We start from the raw sequence: 17,443 nt of genomic DNA on the forward strand, positions 1-17,443 counted from the left end.
TAATACTCACATCATAAAATATTGAAATATCATATAATTTATAAGAAATAAGCCTGATTGTCCGCAGTTCTTCTCTTAGTCCCCTTAATAGCCTAACCACATAATGTTAGTCGAAATTAAACTGAATTCGCCCCCTCTGAGAAAAATCCTTCTGATGCTCTTCATTATATTTGTACAATTACTTTATCAATTTATAATTTTTATATTATGAATCGTGTAACACCAAAATAATGTTTGAGATATAATATTTGGATGAACTAATGTTGTCCGCGAGACTCAAGAAATGTCTCGTCCCCTGAGCAACACTTATAAACCAAGGAACAGATACAAGCTCATATTTAATCTGGTATAGAATTTCATTTACGTCTCGTTGTCCTTTCGGAAAATGCTTTATTATGAGCTTCAGTTATTGTATTAGAACCTAATTTAAATTCAGTTTACAAAATTGAAGCTATAAACGCCTCTTTGGGGTATGATTTTAGCTTAATGGTAGTGAAAGCTCATTGTTCCCTTTTTATCTTTACATAATGTTAGTATATTTGAAATTGGATAGTTCTTCCGTTCGAATTTTAAATGCCTCAATAAATGCTATGTAATGTATATTACACTTGTTTCACGTAAAGGTGACCGGAAATTTGGTTCATAGGCAATAAGATTGCACGAGTATCACCTGATGTGTTGGTCCATTTCGACCAGATTGCAAGAAATCTCATCGCCTGGCGATGGTTTGATCGACTGAAAAATTCATTCGATCCACCAGTTGCCGAGCGAGCTAGACATCGCCAGGCAATGGGATTGTGAGAAAAATGGTGTGTGTGGCGGGAAGTAAGAATATCGGGTAACTGCTAAGTGTCTGCGCACACGCAAATCAGCCCAAACGCGGTAGCTACCTCTTCGTCAGTCATCTTGGCACCACAAGTACTAGGTCACAATTGACAGTGAGGAACTGACTGCTTATTTGACTGAAAAAAAAAAATAAAGTTTTCCACCAGCAATCTGATCGCCATTAAACAAATTACCGGTCGCCTACTAACTCGCTGCGTATATGACCATCTTAATCCCTTACATAAAAGGTTATTTCCTTTAAAAAAGAAAGAGAAAGCAAAACTAAAGTTTCAGTTCAAGCATTAACTCTAGGGCTTTATGCAGAGTCGTTTTGTAGTATGGTTAGCGTCATACTAAAGACCTGGCTACTGGAGGAAACATATGTTAGACTAAATATAACATTCATATTTTGTTCCATTCAGACTAAATACTACATTTTGAGAACAGCATGTTATTTCTAACGCTATTAAATTTCCACTAAAAGGTGTTATAACTACAAACAATCCGTTTGAACTAGAAACCTATTGCGTCCACAGATTTGCTCTTTCCTATCGAACAGTCGATTACCTTTGATTATTGGATTGCTTCTTCTGTTTTCTTTTTCATTTAGAATGCAGTTTCTTTTCATAGGTATTAATGAAATAGTCTAACATTTTCTTGTAAAATTCGATCCAAATAGATTGTTTTGAGAAAACATTGCCGAAAGAAAATCACCCTAAAACTAAATGATCCCTTGTGTATTTTTTCATAAGAAACTACTTACGTCATATTTTAGGGTTATTAGTGAAATATTTGTTTACAAAATACCGGTAGTTATAAAGTGGCCACTTAAGCTTTGCTTGAGAAAGTTCAATGACGAAAGACTTTCTGATATGCGGCAAATTGGAATTCAGTTAGTCACCACCCCAACTATAAGATCCCCCCTCCCCCGTTTCACATTGCCGCATGTGTAATTTACTTTAGTATCCAAATAGCTACTGCTATTTAAATAACAAAGTCAATTTTTACGTAACATACCCAGGCCATACCGCTTAAGTTAGAAACTTGAAATTTTGACAGTACATAGGATTTATGACGTGAGATATTACTAAGGAAAGATTTTTGGAAATTCCACGAGGGAGTAGCAAATGCGGCTGGTAATTATTTTATTTTTATTATACAAAAGAGATGCAACAGAATATAGACCAGTGCTGGAAGATTTATACAAGATATCTACATTTGTTCACAATATATTAAACCATTACAATCAAAACATATTTTACTAACACAAGTCCTTAAAAAAATAAGAGGAAAATAAAGAAAAGAGGAAAAGAGTAACAGAAATACCATAGTATACGGAAATTGGAAATCCAAATTTCCTACAATTTATTTTGATAATATCCTAATTTCTCACACTTAATATACGTTATTAATAGGGAAATCCGTCAATTATTACAGTGAAATGTCCATATCTCCGAATCTCCAAAGGGTAGAGACATGAAATTTGATATGTGGACTTCTCGTTTAAAATAGGTATTGGTTATTTTTAAATGAAAAACCAAATAAAATATAAATCTAAACAAGTTACGTAATAATTAAGACAAATACAGCAAATTATTCAGTGTCAAATCTACTTGTTTCCCGCATTTTGGCCTACTATATAGCATGGTGTGTTTCCAGTCCTGCGTGGTACTGCAAAGATAAATAAGATAATTGTCTCCACATAAATTGTGTAATTATGTTTAGGATTAACAAATTATACATGAAAAATCAGACACATTCGAGGGAGGGGCAAATTCTAGGCACGCTGCCTCTTTCCACCAAATATATATATATATATATATATATATATATATATATATATATATATATATATATATATATAGACCATCGAATGAGTAACAAATTTAAACATCAGAAGGGGCCGCGGTGGCTCAGTGATAGAGCGTTCACCTCTGGTGCTTGGGGTCCCGGGTTCGATCCCAGCCCCCGCCAAGTGAACTTTGTGGTGGACAAACACCGTGTGCGTGGGTTTTCTCGGGGTTCTCCCGTTTTCTCCCACTTTCTTCATTCCACCATTTCATTCATTTCTCATAATCACCGTCTCCTTTAGCCTAACCGGCATAACCATGGGACGTAAAACTCAAAAGATTTAAACATCAGAAATAACTTTTAAAATATTACACACACACAAATTAACAGGTTGACTGCCATGAGCATCATATGTGGTGCTCACCTTATTTTTCTATGGGGCCATGAGCACCATATGTGATGCTCATGCTCGATATCACAAATTACCGACCTATACAGGTTCTTGAGCATCATATATGATGCTCATTGTCACAAATTACTGTGAGACCATGAGCATGACATATGGTGCTCGGCTCCCATTGGTACATTTTCGGGAGTAGCAATAAATCGCGACAAAAGTGTGACATGACTATCCATAATTGAGCCAAAGGTAAGAAGAAATTTATGGCCTCCTGAAAGCAGTACCCTCAAATCACCTTGGCAGTCAACCTGTTAATTTGGGAATTTTTTCATGAAAATGAAACTTCCAATTTTTTCCACTTACCATATAATTGCAGTTCACTAGAGTCTTTCTATTTGATCTGTGCCCCTTCTGACGCTGCCGTCGATGTGTGCTTTCGAGTACCTCCCTCAAAAGAGGAGGGAAAAGTTGTAGCTGAGATCTTTGAATTGTTAGATGCGGAAGCGTTGCCAAAATGAATTATTTCACGGACTTCGCTGTCCTCTATCTTGTTAGCCATTCTAAGTAGCCTACGATCTTCACTCGTCAAGACCAAACGATTGAATGACAAATTAGCAACACAGCTGAGGTCATTCACTTCTTTTCCGTAAGCAAAGAAAGAATTTCTTCCGTCAGAGGGTGGCGGGGATGGGGCCGAAGTATAGTTCGCATACTTTCCGAGGGTATAGATGAGATAGACAGGCTCTACCACTATCTTGACAACATAGGAACAAAGATTGTCTGTAGTTCGGATTTTTTTTTTCTTTTACTTGTAAATTGTCATCTTATGTGCAAATTTGTTTACCTCGGTGCAAAGTCTCGAGCATATTGCCAAAATTAAAGGAATGACAAAAAAATATTTTAAAAAGTATTGAAATATACGAAGACCGAAACTTAGGAAAAGTGACCTAAAAGCTGAAAATTGGCAAAATATACAACAAAATGCGTTTTGAAATCAACACTTTTTGTTTCAGGACAAAGTGCAATATTATGTGTATATGATGGGTGTTGTGTCCGTGATAACCAGTAAAAGATGACATTTCATCAATTTCCGCCCCTATTCATAATGAAGTTGGTCCAGGGCGGATCCAGGACGGACTTCTGGGGGAGGTGTTGTAATACTGCTACTTAGAGCTACTTTTTAGAGCTCCAAACTCTGGGATGGAATTTTATTTATATATAAAATAAGAAAATTTCCTTTTCTGGGGGGGGGCGATTGCTCCCCTGAATCCACCCCTGTGTTCCCCTATGACCCCGGAGTTTTGATAATCTTTATATATACATTTTACTCAATAGTATAATAATATACTAGCGAAAAATATAGGATACTACTAACTTATATCGGGGTAGTCTCTCTTTACTCACTAAGTAAAAACTCCAGTAATACTAGGCTACTGTAACAGCTTGTTCAGATATTAACCGCAAGTGCTTTCATTGCGAAACGAATTCAGTCTACCGCACTTTCAGAGTACGCTAACCATAAAATAGCCACAACAATTCACCGGATGCGAAAAGTGTGAGCAGTGTTTCTTCCAAGTATTCTTCCGTCCGGGAAAACTTTGCGTTGCTCCGTTTCTTAGTTGACCATCTCGATGTGTAGCTAAGATTAATTTAAATGCGAACAATGTTCTTGCTCTGTAGGGCACGTCATTTAGCAAATACTTGTTGGCCGCTGCAAATAATAAACTACTTCAATTCCATTCACAATTTATTTTTGCTCCCCTGGAAGAAATCCTGGGTCTGATCCCAGTCAATGTGAATTAGACATGGACGTTCAACGTAAATTCTCATTCCACCAGTTCTTTGCAGATTATATTAAATTGATCTTACATAATGATATTAGAGTTAATAAATACAGTCATAGAAGGATTGAAGCTAAAATTTAGTATAGCTATAGTTTGCAAACGGTTCTTTAACTCTGAACTATTAGCAACCCTGAGCGGAAGCTGCAACTGTAAACAAGCGGAGCGGTCAGGATCTTCATAGTAACAACATCCAGTTTGAATCTCTTATATCAAAATATGAATTACGTACACAATATATAAATTATTTTTCTTTTTGTCATGTATTCAGGCAAGTGGGAAAATAGGATGAGGCCAAATGGATGATTCGCATGCTTCTGCGAGTGTAAATGTTTTTTTATATTGCTGCCAAAATGTCTTGAGTCGTGGCAAATATGTGATTTAAAGCACACACTCTCGACGCATCCATGTGTTGAGCCAATAAGGGTCCAGCTGTTGCTAAGTGAGAGAGCTTTGTAGTCGTCTACGCCAAAAGGAGTGGAATTCTTTCAGCCGATAGCAGCGCTTGGAACGGAAGACTAGGTATCAAGTCAATGTGGTATATCTATAGTAGTAGTTATAATACTTTAAACCAGAGATGTGCGTCTACGCGTAAAAAACGATAGTTTACGTTTACGTGTCAACTATGCGTAGACAATGTAAACAACGTAGACTATGTAGAATATGTCAACAAGACATAATTTAATATGGCGTCGTGTACAATAAAGGAGCTTTCTTTTGTCGTTATCTTGCGAAATTGCATACAAAATAGAATGTCTAAACCAGCAAATAGTAACTTTCGAATACTTAGTTTCGTCTTGATGAAGGAAAATGAAAAATATTATGCATTTTTTAAAATATGCAATAAAAAATTGGCAAATACAGCAGATTCAAGACTGAAAGCCCACAGGTGAGAATTAGTTTTGTAAATTTCATTATAAAAGCAGTGCTCGAAGTGGAAAATCTAAGGAAGTGGTATGTGCAGAGCAGAGTAAACATACAGATTAGATAATTCCCTCTACTTTTTATATGTTAGTCGTTTCCCTAATCATTCGCTGCACCGAAGCAAAACAACTGAATGAGGAAATATGAACAAACGAGCAACGAAATTCTTCCTTACATTTGATAGTGGTTGTTTACATAGTCTACACGGAAAAAGGTGTAATGTAGATTACGTATAGATTACAGTAGACAATCGCGTAGACGTAAAATTATAGTTTACGGCACATCACTGCTTTAAACACTTATGTACTAACGGGCCTTATGCAGAGTCGTTCTGACGCATGATTAGTGCCAACTAAAGAGTTCGACTAATATGTGTTTCCTGCAGAAGTCAGGCTTGTAGTATGACGCTAATCATACGTCAAAATACTCTGCAGAAGGCCATACGTACTGGAGGTCCTGAAGTTCCTAATTCTATTTGGTGGTGGTGCTAATGTAGTTACGATCGAAGCGGCGAGGGAAATTGCATGCGTGTTTCAATTATGGAATATTTTATCCACTATGCTTAAACATTTTATGAACATAGAACATTATTTTTCTTCCGGACTTTTTAGTAATCTTGATTTCATTTCTTTGGTGATTTGCTGGGCTCAAAAAACAAAGCGATGCTTGATATAATGAAATATAAATATGGGTAAATATCTTACCAAGTGTTTCTCAAAAGAACTCAAATTTCGAAGTACTGGAATTTCATGTGTTATATCATAAATATTTAATTAATTACCTGACAATAAGGCATACTTTATTTGTGTTTTACAAAAAAAAAAAAAAAATACAAGGGCTATTTTATTCTATGGATAAATTTGTTCGGACGATTTTCTGAATAAAAAATTCACCGATTTTCATAGATAAATGTTTCATTAATAACCTGGCAATATGGCATAACTCATTTGTCCCCATAGAACGTGCGAGGGATAGTTTATTCTCGATAATTAGTTTTTTTTTCGGACAATTTTCTCAAAAAACTACTTAGGCAATTTTGTCACATTTCATTAATTAGGCTACCTGACAACATGGCATAACTCGTTTGTCTTGAAAAAACGTGCAAAGGGTAGTTTATTCTTGGAGGTGAAATTTTTCGGATGATTTTCTCAATACTCTTACAAAATACTTCATACAATACTTCATCATACTCTTACAAAATTTATCCACCTCCTGGTAAATGGCAACGTTGCACTTTCATTTAACATTGGACACATAAAGAGTGTATAGCACAAACGGCTCGTCCGATTGAAACTATCCCTTCACTTTAGATTGAGAACATCATATTTAGAGACGGTTTCCTTCTTACATTTTGTTATAACTCTGGTAATAACAGAGTTACCCTATATCAAGAGACTTTTGAGACACCCTGTATATCAGAGGTATGTTCAATGCCTCAATTGAAAGGACACATAATGGTGAACAACTTTTATCAGGGAAGTTGAGCTTGTAATTTTGTTACAAAGTAACATAATTACTCCGTTTGTTATTATGTCTGCCGTAAATGACCACCAACGGCAACCATATTTGATTTAACGACCTTCAAGACTGAATATTCTTGAGGACTTTTTCAGGTTTGTTTAGAATGTGCTCAGCATCATTTTGGCACATGTTTCATTTTTATTGCAATTTGTTCAAGGTAAAGTGCTTTTTTTTTTTTTTTTTTTTTTTTTTACGTACGTTGACTGGACTAAAGGGATTCCAAAACGCTACTAGACATCAGCATGACTGATGACGAACCCTGTGTGTAAAATACTCCGTTTTGTGACTATCGCAGCATTGCATTTACGGCGCACGCTATTCTGGAGTTAGTTGTTAGTGATCGTAACCTCCATTTGAAAATGCCCTCACTTTTCCACTCGTATCGCTAGTTCTAAGAATATTTAAAACTTTGATTTGAATCATTACCCATTCTATTTTTCTAAAGGGTTTCGGATGTGAAACAGAAGAAACTCTTCCGTGAAATAATATTTTCCGCGACGGAACGATCTACGATTTACAGAGAAAAATAAGATATTAAAAACCTAATTGCGTCGGATATTCATCTCGTACTGAGTTGTTTTATTTTTGGATTTGAATACTTCTGGACAAATCGAGTTTATTCGCATTCTGGCACTGATTTAGGATAAGAAGAATTTGAAAAGGAGTAAACTGAAGTCCAGAGACCAAAGAAAATGCTTAAAAGCTTGTTCATAAACGATATGTCCCTGGAGTTACACGTGTGCAGCCACTTCAAATCTGTGGTCAACGAGGAAGAGATTTTTTTTCCACGGTCGACACTGACGAACTTCAAATACACAAAGCATCCTGAATCCCGGAAAAAGATATCGATGCCAGTTCTTTAGACTCTGTTTGACCTGCATCTTCCGGCAGTATTTCCTCTTTGCCGATCATCGATGACCTAAAAGGATGTGTGCGATCTCCTTGGGGAAACGACAGTATGCAGTTTCGAGGAATTAAGACTGGTTAATTAAACCACCTTATGGGGTTAAAATATTATTACGGTACTACGATTTTCTAATACTTTAAGTTGTTAGGGGAAAAACACTACAAATATATTCAGAATAGAAGCATTTTGTAATAAAAAAAAAAAGTATTATGTAACAAGAGGGTGAGGGGTTTGGCCTTGCATTACGAAGTGTGACAAGGGGGAGGGAGAAGGTAAAAATTGGTCAAAAATAGCGTTACGTAATATCTGAATGGCCCAATATTCCATAATTAAATATTTCATTAATAACCTGATGACATAAGTCTTTTGTCTTGAAGTAATCTACGAGCAGTAGATTATTCTTCGGGGTAAGTTTATTCAGACTACTTGCTTAAAAATGACAGGCGACTTTGTTCATATTCTATTTAAAAAAAAAATCACTAATAATCCTTTAATCTTGCGTAAAGTACTTCCATCAGAATATTTATACGGGTTAGTATATCATTAATAAACCTCATCGACGCAAATCTGTCTACAACATTGATGGGGGGGGGGACGTAAGACCGTTCCCACATTTTTTTAAAGGTGGTGTTCAAAATATTTATGAAGTTGAAAAACAATTTATTTATTTATTTATTTATTTATTTGCCTGTTTTGCATACAAATGAGAGTAATCTCGAGCACGCATACAGTTGTCAAAATTACAAAATAATTACATATATGGTATAGAAAAAAAACTTAGATAAAATAATACATACATAACTATGACTTTTATAAGCTTATACAATCATAATATAATTGACAAAGAAAAAAAAACATTTATACATTATCTTCAAAAAACTCATTTACCGAGTAGTAACATTTATCTACTAAGAACTCGTGAAGATCCGATTTAAACATAGAATATGATTTGTTTTGTTTTAGAAAGTCAGGTAACTTATTGAAAATTTTTGTGCAGTTAATATATACACTTTTTTGAAAAAACGAGAAATTTTGGGGGATAACATGCAAATTATTAACGAATCGAGTATTGTATTTATGGACATTACTGTTTTCAATAAATAAGTGTTTGTTACTTACGGTAAACAAGATAACTTTATATAGATACGCACAAGGTAATGGTAATATTTTTTGTCCTCGAAAGATGGGCTTGCAAGAAGATTTTGGTGACAATCCAAACACAACCCTTAGTGCTTTCTTTTGTAAGCGAAACGTGCTAATACATTCAGTAGAAAAACCCCAAAAAATAATACCGTAAGTTATTAAAGAATGGAATTTTGCATAGTACACCGAAACTAAGGCCTCTGTTGTGACATTACCTCTTAGTCTACGGAGGCCGAAACAAATACTACTTAATTTTTTGTTGAGTTGAGAAATATGCTCATTCCAAGTTAGTTTCGAACTTATGGTGACACCAAGAAATTTAGTTGAAATAGAAAAGTCGACTTTTTTATTATTTACCATTACGTAAGGAATAAATTTATTTTGAAGAGGATAAGAAAAATTTAGCAAGGAAGTTTTATCATTGTTTAGAACTAACTTATTGTTACTTAACCAGTTACTTAATCGTGAAAACGCAGTGTTTAGATTATATTCAATATCATGTCGTGGAGGATCAGGGGAGCAGAGTTGTTTTCAACATTGGGAGGCGGATAGATTTGGGGCTTATTCGGAGGGGGGTTATGAGATGAATATTACGGTAGATGAATCTGATTTCTGAGGTGGACCTGCTGTATATTATACAGCAAGTGACATCAATTTCATCTCACTTTCCTTTGTAGGAGTCGGACACAGGTCATCACAATTCTCCACAATAAAACACATTTCAAATCACATTATTCGGGGGACAGTCCCCTCAGTTCCAAGATTGAAGGTGGCATATTCCGTCATCCCCTGGAATTTGCGTCAGCAATAACCCTTGCATGTGAAATAAGTCACTTTTTGTGGAAAAATCTACAAGGGATAATTTAGTTTTGGGTTGACTTTCCTTCGACGATGTTTTCCAAAAACGCCTTATAATTTGGATCGTATTTGACACGAAAATGTTTCCTGCACCGTAACATAATTTAATTTCTGGAATTAGAGTGACAAAGTTTAGTGTGGTGGCCCGTACCTTTTATTTAAATTACAAAGTTGATTTTATGAATTCTATTTATATTGGAAGTACTACATATTATATTTACAGTTGGAGAAACACCGAAAATTCTTTATCCCAAGACTGGTTTAGAATCGAACTTAAGCTTCGCACTTGGTGTGCGGATACTTTCCACAGAGCAACCAGTGACAGAATTTCTTTACTACTTTGGTTAATTGTTCTTTTTATAACATAAATTTAAGCAATTATTTTGTAGACAGTACAAAATTCTGTGAATATTTTGAATTACATTTCCTTTCATGTATTTTATAATTAATCATTGATAGCATTTCTTTATTTTCCTGAAATGAGTCTATTGCAGAAAAATATTCAATCTTAGGATCTGAAAAGCCAAGGAAAGTTATAACTAATTCTGTTGTTACAAATCTGTTTTACGAGTAAAGTTCGAAGTAGTATCAACAGGCAAGCAGACGGAAAATCTTCGCCGATACCTCCCAATGACGCCACGAGCAGGGAGCCAATCAGAACTCTAAGCGCGCCTTTGGATTACCTGTTACATCATATATCTTGTTTGTAAGCCTTTCTGGATAGAGGGAAGCAAGTTTTTGATGACATTTCCAAAACAGAGTTTAGAATAGCATAATATAGTAGAACCAATGAATCTTTTCGTGATTATCGTAAATATATTTTGGATACGGTGTGATATATAACGTAAGTTTTAATTTTACAGTATTTGATCTATTGTTCAATACTATATGTATGAAGTATTTAAAGGTTAAAAAAAAAAAATACAGCAATGTGGCAACTCTGTAAAATGTCTAAAATACGGGGAGGGGAATCCCTTGATTTTAGATTTGCCAGACGATGAAATATAGTTTATTGATAGAAAGTACATATAATAATTTGTGGCCAAATAGAAGCTTCCACATGAAAGGTATCACTCTTATAAAATCAGTGTAAAAAGAATGCTACATAAAACAACAATGGAGCACATGTACTCTTTTAGCAGGACGCATATGTGCAGTTGTATGTCAATTTCGTGATGCATAGGATGGATGGTAGCAATAGGTTCTTTCTCTGGCTATAGCATTTACACTTGAAAGTTTCGTTCCATGCTCTTTTGTCTCTCCGTTATATTTTATGACTTATTAAAGAAAATAAATAAATTAAGAGATTGACAACACTGCGGCAATATGAACAATGTAATTTAAGTTTAAATGTAAGCATTTCAAAGAAATATAGTAATCTCCAAGTAAAGTTCCTCATGTGACCTCTCAATAAATACAATATTTACGAAGAAAATCCGAGAAATTGAGTGAATTATACGGAATTCAAGCAATAGACAAACGAAAACCGCAAGGATTATTTCCTGAAGGTAGGTTCAGAAATAGAGAAAAATACGTTTACAGGGAAAAAATTGAGAATTTATTTATCGAGAAATTCATACTAACTAAACAAGTTTAGCGTAATTTAAAATGTAAAAAGAAGAAATGTTGTTACGGGGAAGCACGGATTGTTAAAATTGAGCAGAAAGCGCGGGAAATGTAGGAAGACATTGGAAATAAATAGAATAGCACTTACGACCAGTGTTTAATATTAGGTTAGGTTAGGATTACTTGTGTGTGCTTCTGGTAAGTGAGTATGGTCTCTACAGCATTTCTCATTTCTACAAAATATATCGTAGAGGTTTACTCTTGGCGCACCACTAGAAAGAATTGTGGAAAAATTATAATTCTTTCACTGATTTCCTTCTTATTGTCCCCCAACAGTTTTTCCACTAGGCGATTAGAAAATATCTTACTTGGAATAGATGAAATTTAAGGGGGACACCACAAGTAATTGTTGAAAAATTACACATCTATTACGATTCATGTATAACTACGGCTTCCGGATGTGTAGCATAAAAACTACACTACAGAAAAAACAACCTGTGCTTGGTGACTACTAAAATACACGAATGCTATCTAACCGAGTCAAAGCAGGTCGAAACTGCAGGGCCAACATGATTGAGCAGGAGTGTGTCTGAAGGGAGCAGGCTCGTCAGAGATGGTGCGTATGTTCACAAGCGAGGTTAGTGGAAAGAAGTTTGTTTTCGCAATGATACAAGTTTCGGTAGAACTTTTCATGGTATCATATTAGTAGCACTCCACTTGTCAACATAAAATACAGGTCCTGTACACGGTGCAGAATTATACCGCCTGTGGAAAATAGCACCTAATAGAACCATCTTTCATTTTCACTCATTTATTTTATCCGTTGTAAAGCATTTGTGATGATTTTATCCTCAGAATATTTATTTAATTCTTTTACTACAAACTAGTCAAATGTCCATGTTTACTGAAGGCATTCTTAGAATTTTGCAAACTGAAGGTAAGTAATCGCAGTAAACGTGTTACGAAAGGAACTAGCCTAACGTAACATAGTGTTTTTAACGTAATGTAACGAAGTTCCCTTCTCGCTTTTCCCCCAAGTGAGATTATGACATACATTGACAACATTATTAACAATGTAAATATACTATTCCAGCAAACTCAAGAATTTTGACTGTGCATCCTAGAAGTATATATAGTAACTAAATTACTTACCTATTAACTTTTCCAGTGGAAATGCTAAACACTCGTTTTCAATACTACTTTCACTATCGTCTATATCAGTTAATATTTCGTCATTGTCTGAATCTGAGTCTTGTAAATTTCTTATCATGGGCAAAAAAAAAAAAAAAAATGTAAACAAAAAATAATTCTTCGAGCCTGACTTCGTAGCACTTAAAAAAAATGAAAAAGAAAACTCCGCACTTGTACTCGGTTTGCTTAAAAGCATTGTGAACAATAATTTTGGAGAACAACTATAATTTTCGAACTATTCTTTATCAGTTTTCATATCAAGTGACACTCTTGGGCTTGGTGTAGATGTTACAAAAGCAATCCGTCTGATTCCTAAGCAACTCGATATACTCAAGTTTGTTTTGGGTTGTGATAATTTATGACACCATTCAGACGCCTGGTGCTTTTGAATCCGTTGTAGAGGAGAAAAGAGGGAATAAAAGTAGGACAAGCTCAGGAGAGTAATGCTCCCGGAAGTAGGAACGAAAAACACAGTTCTGATAGGTTGGCGTTATCTATGTCTTGCCACGTTGCATTTAAATAGCAGAATTCATACGATTATTGTTGTCGGTCCTGGTGTCCGAGTGGGCTAGCGCTATATGCTAGTAACGAAAATTCTTTTGGCGTGACTATTTGCCGTACAGTGCCAGCTTCTGTTACCAGTGATCTCGTCTTATTTCCTGATTTCCGTCTCTTTCCCAGCGCTAAACACAACTCAGTGCTGTGGTTAATATCGAGTACTGTTCATTATATCTTTACTCCTGAGTTACGCCGTATCACCGAATACCAGGATTACTTGTATACCAGATATAGACATTTTCCACCAACCAGACGAAAAACCCTATTTGCACATTTCCTCGATGTAGCTCTTGTTCAAGCTTATAACTAACGCCCTGACTTTGGACGTTCTACCACTATGTAATCGTGCATTCTGATCTCTGTCACTCTACTAATAGAAAACAAGGAACTGTTCTCTGATACTCATGTAATCTGACTGTACTTTATGATTTATATGTAACTCTACTGTAATAAAGAAAATGAAAAAAAAAAAAACCCTGCTCGAGGATTTTTTTTTTTTTTTTTTTTTTTACATTTTTATAACACTTTTTAAATTAAAATAATACGAAAATAATACTCAAAAATGTGATTTACTTACTTTTGTGCAGATAAGTAGTAGTAGTAGTGGGAACGGGTTAGAAGTCCCGCAGGACTCGTTTTGTTGCCCTTGTACTCCATGATATAAGGCTCGTTTTGTTCCCCTTGTACTAAATGATATAGATTTTGTGACTAACTTAAAACAACTGACTAGGATAGCGCGTAAAACAGCTGGCTAGAGTAGCGCGCGAAAAAACGTACTTCCGGGAGTATTACTCTCCCGAGCGGGTCGTATAAAAGTCGCACATAATAAGGTAGTGAAACGTGAAAGAAAGAGACAGAAAACATACTGCGTTTATTCTGTCGAATAAGGAAGAATCTATTTTGAAGTAAATTTCAAAACGATATTACGAACTTCCCGTACTTTGTTCTTATGATGTTAGGCATATATATGCAGTGTGCGAATTAGATAATCTATATTGGGGGGGATAAAATTAGGCCAAAGGACATAGTCTGAAGGTTCAAATTTCAAAATGAGACAATAAATGCCTTACCCCCCATATATATATATGTGTGTGTGTGTGTGTGTGTGTGTGTGTGTGTGTGACATCTGTAATAAATAAGAGATTTATTAATTTAATAAATCTACCGACAATAACTATGCACATACATATTGTCTGACATACACACACCCCACTAATCCTTTCTGAACGTGTTTTAATGTTGTACTCACTCTTGTCCCCGTAGCTGTCTAAGGTTTATTTAATTAATAATTCGGCTCGAGCGATAGCCATGATCACAAGCATATGTTAATTTTTCCACTCATATTGAAAGCTTCCACTTTGCATTAATACATACAGGTTGCGAAAAGAAACCTACTTCAGTCTTGTGAAAACCACTAAAATTATCAGTTAAACCGGACATATCTTTTTTTTTAAAAAAAAAAAAAAAAAAAAGAAGAAAGAAAGAAAATCTAGATATTAGCGTATCAAATAAGAAATGGATTGTTGCTGGTCCCGATTTCTCGCATCAAGGTCAAATCGAAGGCCAAATATTTAGAATCTCTCAATTCAAATTTCGAGCTTGTGCTTCTACTTCCCGCTAAAGCTGTGCTCATTACGACTTTTTTTCTCCAAATATCGATTCCGTGATGGGCACAGAAAGTCAACACTTAAAAATTACTTTACTGTTAGGTTGAAGATGAGTTGATTCACTATGGGCTACGTTATTCAAATAAGGTAAAACATTACACTGAAATTTTTCAGACAACATTAATTGCGTGGACAGCAAACTGTACAGCCAAAAGATGGAAAAATGAAGGGTTAACTTTAAAAAAACTCGCTCCAGTTGAAATGCTTATACAGACACGGACAATGACACGGAGAACCAGTCGTATTAACAAATGCTGAAACAAATCTTGAATTATTCGCTTATTCACCTAAAAATAACCCTCATTAGCATGTCTGCTCACTAGGAGCGTATCCCCCAGCGTGTACGTTAACATATACTTACGAGAGAGTACCTATATCTCAGATTTTGAGTACAGTTTCAAAAGTTCATTTCCGTAAACTGTAAAAGCAGTGATTACTATGCTAATTATCACAAATTAAATGCAACTTTTGAGTTGCATACACATAACCTACTAGGGAATGAAGACCATGTGCTAACAAAGAGTAGACTGGAAAATGAAATAACATGTTATAACAAAAATTAAAATAAGATGATAATCGATACAAATATAGAGGATGAATATGACATATCCGAACTTCGCCAAGTATGGTAGAAGAAGCTATGTGTTTACTTCTTCTTGGCCAACCGCTAAGTACATTTATAAATCTATGTGTGGCTTTGTTATACGCAATTAGTACATTCAAATTCACAAACGATGACGAACTGAAGGGTACGAAGGTACAGTTGCAAGTAACAAACGTAGTCATAATAATATAGTTCTACTAAACAACGTTGAAAATAGTGGGTAATTAGGTGGTAAGTAGAAATGACCAAAACTGAACAGTTTACATCGATCATTTCGAAATACAGCTAGAAGATTAAATTTACAAGAAATAGCAAAAATCAGTGAAATTTGGAGTTATACTAAGCATAGTTTGAGGGGGAAAGCGAGCATCCCCGGTGGGGATACTTCAGCTGACTTCTTTGGGGGGGAACAAAATGTGATTGAGGGGGGAAATCCCCCTCATCCCCCCCCGGTAATTCGCACCCTGTATATATGTATGAATCAGATTGTAAAGGCGTGTAGCCACGGGCGAAGAGGGGGCCCTGTCTGTCCAAACTATTTCCAATTCCAAAATGAGGTTCATCCGGTATATGTTTAAGAAACTTATTTAATAGTTAATGCAAATGACGGACGTTTATAATAAAATATGATTTTAAAAAAATCAATCATCATCAATACGGTTTCTGTACCTAATTAAAACAACTAAAATTAATCATATGCTTTATATTCTCATTTCCCTAACTGGGCGCACACCGTATAAACTCTCTACTATATTATTGCATAATAATATCTGAGTTGATATTTTTTCGAGTTTTTTTCTTTTTTTCTTTACTATTTTAACCCAGATAAACAGACTGCTACAAACAGCATTTGTTTTCTTATGAATAGCTTATTGATTCATCTCCTATAATCCGGTTTTCAACTTCAGTACTTTCAAGATCCGTCAAGATTGATAAGGTAGCATCGTGAAAATATATGTGTATAGTATGTATGGTGAATTAAAATGCTTTCATGCCTTTCTGAAAGAGGTCGTTTGTTATGTTTTTAAAGTGTGAAAAGCTTTCCTCCCCCTGAAAGTAATGTTCCCCTAGAACAACATACTGGTTACACCCCTGATTATCCTGTAATAAAAGTTGAGTTTTATTTCCAAATTGAAGAAAAGTCCACTGAAAATTAGACGTGGGACTCATCGCTCGTTTTACTAATTGTTTTATATGGAAACCTTTAAAAGCGTGTATCATAACAACCAGTTGACATAAAAAGATGTAGTTTTCACGTATGTGTTCGCTATTCTTCTCTCTACTTCGTAAAGTGAGCAGTTAATATGCTAATACAATATTTCTAATAAGCGCCTCTGGTATTGTTAAGATTCGCAGTAGCACGAGAAGTCAGCTTGCAGAACTGCTTGTCGCGAATTGTCAACACCGCTTAAAGCCAATTTGACGCCGCGTGAAGCCAGCTCAAGGCCATGCCGCTTGTCATTTGAAACACACAATAGAAATATACCCGTAACTTGCATTCTCACGGCGGACGCGAGTGCTCCCTATTGTAGCCCTCTCTCCCTACTACACGGCCCTCCTGCTAAATTCCTACTCTGACTCGGTTAGATAACATTCGTGCTTTTAAATGGCTACCTAGCTTAGGGTGGTTTGTCGTTTTTCCACTAG

The 17,443-nt window shown here is 35.4% G+C and overlaps 1 protein-coding gene across 4 annotated transcripts in view; it reads left to right on the top strand.

Annotated features, from left to right (window-relative positions):
* Positions 1–10,903: 10,903 nt before the first annotated feature.
* LOC145668485 (putative peptidoglycan muropeptide transporter SLC46) overlaps positions 10,904–17,443 on the top strand; it is a 62,291-nt gene continuing 55,751 nt past the window's right edge. The window contains exon 1 of one of the 4 annotated variants that reach the window (XM_081736419.1): positions 10,904–11,054. The gene's annotated coding sequence lies outside the window, so the exon portion shown is untranslated. The other 3 variants (XM_081736420.1, XM_081736418.1, XM_081736421.1) reach the window with 3 other exon arrangements.

Source organism: Thermobia domestica, chromosome 13 (genome assembly GCF_964235325.1).
Source record: "Thermobia domestica chromosome 13, izTheDome1.hap1.1, whole genome shotgun sequence".
Taxonomy (NCBI): domain Eukaryota; kingdom Metazoa; phylum Arthropoda; class Insecta; order Zygentoma; family Lepismatidae; genus Thermobia; species Thermobia domestica.